The 5,159-nt window shown below is 37.4% G+C and overlaps 1 protein-coding gene across 9 annotated transcripts in view; it reads right to left on the reverse strand.

The window, feature by feature from the left end:
- Window positions 1–5,159, reverse strand: part of FRS2 (fibroblast growth factor receptor substrate 2) — a 108,715-nt gene that overhangs the window by 46,256 nt on the left and 57,300 nt on the right. For 7 of the 9 annotated variants that reach the window (XM_074402570.1, XM_074402573.1, XM_074402574.1 and 4 more), the window contains 2 exons: window positions 4,079–4,174; window positions 3,021–3,063 (listed from right to left, as the gene is read on the reverse strand). The gene's annotated coding sequence lies outside the window, so the exon portion shown is untranslated. Of the gene's footprint in view, window positions 1–3,020; window positions 3,064–3,277; window positions 4,175–5,159 lie in introns of all 9 variants that reach the window. The other 2 variants (XM_074402575.1, XM_003927783.4) reach the window with 2 other exon arrangements.

Genomic DNA, 5,159 nt, shown 5'->3' on the forward strand with positions numbered 1-5,159 from the left:
AGCCTGTGGCTTACGTGAAAACAGAATGATTTCAACCACACACAAGCTCCAGGACTCAGACTTGTAGTTTCTACATGCTGCCCACACAGCACTTTATGAGCATGTGATTAGGAGGAATGATGCACAATCACACCACATTCCTTCCCTCGGCTCACACAAGAACTTGCCCTCTCAGCTGCATTCTTCTCCAAACAGCCATGGTCACCTTAGCAACCCTGTACTCCTAATACGGACAGCTGGTCCATTTAAAGTCAGTCCTTCTTGGCAGGGAAAACGCTTGTTCTTCAAATTGGCGGAGAGAGGAGAGGTTTTCCTTTCAATACACATTATAGGGGTTGATTTAACTTGATCAGCACTTTTGTTCTGTGGCAGCAATTTGTGTTGAGTTTCAACCTATTCTGAATTTTGTTTTGTTTTTTAATCTAAAAGCACGTAGCTGGAAAAATAAAATCAAGCCAGCTCATAGGGAGCTCTAAGAGTGAAACATGAAACAAAAAGGTATCTAAAATAAGTGTTCTTTCATAAAATTATAAAACAATCCACATTTTTGTGTATTACATACAACCTCAGTGAAAATGAACTGTAACACCTAAAGCACTAATGCACAGTAAGAAACCAGAGTCAGAAGACCCATCTCTTTTTAATATAATAGTCTATTTTTGAACAACAAAAACACTGCTAAACTTCAAAGTCCCATAAACTCCAAGGAGACTATCAATCTGCATTTCTGTATTCCACCACCTACATGTGAAATCTCTCACAGTTGTTCCACAGGCTTAAATGTAAGCTAGATGTAAGCCAAGTAGTTACTATTATATATCTGAAGACCCTTCAGACCTAAAATGACCCAGAATAGCACTGGATTACTCAAAACCAATCTAAATCTCTGCCTCTACCAATAAAGCAGGGTCTGAACCAAATTAAGCCTCAAGACAGTGGTTTATAATCCAGTATACCTGATTTTCACACTACAAACAAATAATTCAGGGGGAGGGGATTACTATATAAAAAACACAAGATCAAATTGCTCATTCTAATTTCCCATCCATCAAACTAGACACATAACCTTTATGTAAACAGGCATGCTCAAAACTAGAAATACGGCCGAGCATGGTGGCTCACACCTGTAATCTCAGTACTCTGGGAGGCTGAGGTAGGTGGATCACCTGAGGTTGGACACCAGCATGACCAACATGGAGAAACCCCATTTCTACCAAAAATACAAAATTAGCCAGACATGGTGGTGTATGCCTGTAATCCCAGCTACTCAAGAGGCTGAGGCAGGAGAATCACTTGAACTTGCGAGGTGGAGGTTGTGGTAAGTCAAGATTGTGCTATTGCACTCCAGCCTGGGCAAAAAGAGCGAAATTTTGTCTCAAAAAAACAACTAGAAATTAACAAAGGTGTACCAAATCCATATTAATTTAAAATGCTCCTTTGACTACAACCTATAGTATTCATTGCTTATATTTTTGTTGTATACGTGTGTTTTATAAACTTCTCAGGCTTGAGGTTCTTCCTGGTTAGAAACAACTTCTTTCAATTTAAGACTATTCTGGTAATTATACTTTTTATATATAGGTATATATATTATGCGCCCATAATCTCAGCTACTGAGGGGGTTGAGACACGAGGATCACTTGAACACAGGAGATGGAGGCTGCAGTGTGCCTAGACTGCGCCACTGCACTCCAGCCTGGGTGACAGAGCAAGATTTCATTTCCTCCCTCCAAAAAAAAAAAAAAGAAAAGGAGATACTATACTAACCAAAAGAAAACTACAGTAGCTGTATTAATTCAAGAAAACAGCAATAATAACAATTAAAAAAAAAAAAACTGCAAGGCTAAAAGTGTTTTTAGACAGTGCCCTTTCATCACGATAAAAATTCAATTCAACCAAAAGGTAAAACAGAGGTGGACCAAATCCATATTAATTTAATAAAAGCTCTTTCGACTATGGCCTACAGTATTCATTGCTTATAAGGTAATGAATAAGCAGTATAAGATTAGAAAAAGAACCTAAAGCCAATCCTACTACTGGTTTCCTCATTTGTAAAATGAGAATACTACCTATTCTATTTATGCAGTGTGGTAACATAACAAAGTAAGAATAATTAAATTACTATGCCATACAAAAGACTCAAAAATTAAAGAAACTGGAGAAAAGGACTATGTTACCCGATGTATTTTATTTTTAAAAGAGGATGGAGGGAATATTCAACAATGAATAGACTAACAAGTCAGTATCAACTTCAGTACTTTCTGGTCTCCCCACCAAAGATCTTATAAATATTTAAGTGCTGATACATAAATTACTGCTTCTTTTAAAAAGCCCTAATCTTGGCTTCACTTTTAGCAGACGTGTGAATTCCCTTCTTCCTATAGTTTGAATGTGTCCCTTCCAAAATTTAGACGCTGAAATTTAATGGTCAATGTGATAGTATTAAAAGGTGGGATCTTTAGGAGGTAATCAGGTAATGAGGACTCCTTTCTCATGAACTAATTGAGGCCTTTATAAAAGAAGTTTTGCATGCTCAGCATTAGTTTTACTTGCCCTCCACCTTCCAGCATGCAAGGATACAGCATTCCTCCCCTCTGGAGGATGCAACCCTCACCAGACAACCAAATCTGTCAGTCCCTAAGAGAGCTTCTGTGAACCTTCTACTCCTCCAAGACACGTAGGCAATGTCCACTGCGTAAAAGATAAAGGAGCCCCAACGGAAGAACTTTTTTCCTAAAATGGATAAACCCACTTAATAAGCTCTGACCATTAGAAGCAGTATCTGAATTTTAAAGGTGGTTACTTTGATCATACCCTTTAATCCTAAATTCAAACAAGGTGATCTATGTCTTGCTAGCAAATTCTGACATAGTAAAACAGTAGCTAATAAATTAGTGACAATCTTGTAATAATCAAGAAAATACATTAAATAAACACATGGAAACAAATGTTTAAAAATCAAGAGCAATTAAGTCTTCCTCAACTATATTGGTTTTGTTACTATATTTACAATTTCTTACCTTGTGGAATTCTCTTCTGAGAAAAACAGATACAATTTTGTTCCTAAAAAATTTTCAGGTAGAAAGTTGAGATGTTAGTTTCAAGACAGTCTATTGAAAAGGAAAAGTTACAAATGCTAACATAGTACATTCAGAATATTATGACATGACATTTGATATTACAAAAGCTTGAGAGACAGTTGGTCTCTAATAACAAAAGTATGTGTTACTAAAAAACTTCGACAATGTATTACTTTTGTTATTTCAAAAATACTTACTCTATTCACTAAATGTCAAGTCATTTTGCTAGGTACAGGATGATATGTGGCAATTTTTATGTTCTAAAAGAGCTGTAAGTCAAATAGTTTTACTCTAAGACTTGATGTTCTGAAGGGTACTTTTTTTTTTTTTAGGTGTAATTTATATAAGGTAAAATGTATTTCTTTAAAGTGTTTTTTTAAACGTATTCACAAAGTTTGCAACCATCACCACCTCATCTAATTGCAGAATATTTTCACCACTCCAATAAGAAACCCCAAACTGAAGGGTATACTTTTAATCCTAGGGAGAAACATATGAAACAAATTTAATTTTTAAAAAATATGCAAGAAGTATAATGATCAAAATTATGTTTTAAGATACAACACAGAAATACTGTCTAGAGCTGTATGATAGAATTTGTACTACAAATTAAAACCAAAAATACAAGGTAATTTTAATATCTACCTTTTTTTCTTTTTTTTTTTTTTTTTGAGACAGAGTCTCACTCTGTTGCCCAGGTTGGAGTATAGTGGCACAATCTTGGCTCACTGCAGCCTCTACCTCTGGGGTTCAAGCAGCAATTCTCATGCCTCAGCCTCCCGAATAGCTGAAATTACAGGCATGTACCACCACGCCCAGCTAATTTTTGTATTTTTAGTAGAGACAAGGTTTCACCATGTTGGCCAAGCTTGGCCCACCAAAGTGTTGGGATTACAGGCATGAGCCACCATGCTCAGCCTGTCTATCATATTTTTCAATTAAGTGATTTTCAAAGCAGGTATAGTTAAAAAAAAACAATAAGATTTGGCCACACTTACCAAGGTGGTTGACACGACACAGCTGCATCTTACTTTATGACAAATGGACTGTTTCATCACTTTTGCATCTGGGCATCTACTTCTTAATGGTCATTTCTGAAATATATGGTAAGTTATGAAGAATGTTACTCTTGAATACAACAAAACTCTCTAAGGATGACTACCTAAATTGTAGTAACCAGAAAGAATTCTCAAAGCACTTTTTTCCCCTTTGAGACAGGGCCTCATTCTGTTGCTCAGGCTAGAGTTCAGTGGTACTGTCATGGCTTACTGTAGATTCAATCTCCTGGGCTCAGGCGATCCTCCCACCTCAGCCTTCTGAGTAGCTGAGACAACAGGTACATGCCACCACGCCCAACAATTTTTAAAATTATTATTTGTAGAGGCAGGGTCTCACTACATTGCCCAGGCTAGTCTTGAACTCCTGTACTCAAGGACCCTCCCGCTTCAGCCTCCCAAAGTGCTGGGATTACAGGTGTGAGCCACCATGCCCAGCCTCAAACACTTCTCGAGCAACCTTCTCATAAAAAACATTAATAGGGCTGAGACTGAGGTGGGAGGGATAGAAAAGTGACTATTTGTTCCACAGGACCAGAACTCTTCAATCCTCAATTCCTATCGCCCAGTGGGACTTTACAACTCCTGAGTGCCATTTATAGACTGGAAAAAAAAAAAAAGAAATACATGGGGGCCCTAATATAGTACTTTCTAAACACAACAAATTAATTGCTTATTTATTATAAACAATTATAATCATTAATTGCTATAAGCAATTATTATGTTTGTTTATTGTCAACTTTCCCCCATAATTATGATGCAAACCACAGAAGGGGTTTTTGTTGGTTTTATTTACTGGTTTGTCTTTTTTTTGAGACAAAGTCTCACTCTGTCACCCAAGCTGAAGTGCAGTGCCGAGATCACAGCTCACTGCAACCTCCACCTCCCAGGTTCAAGCGATCCTCCTGCCTCAGGCTGCCTAGTAGTTGGGACTACTATTGCCCCATCATGCCTGGGTAATTTTTGTATTTTTAGTAGAGACAGGGATTCACCATGTTGGCCAGGCTGGTCTCAAACTCCTCAC

Source organism: Saimiri boliviensis, chromosome 7 (genome assembly GCF_048565385.1).
Source record: "Saimiri boliviensis isolate mSaiBol1 chromosome 7, mSaiBol1.pri, whole genome shotgun sequence".
NCBI classification, from domain to species: Eukaryota; Metazoa; Chordata; class Mammalia; order Primates; family Cebidae; genus Saimiri; species Saimiri boliviensis.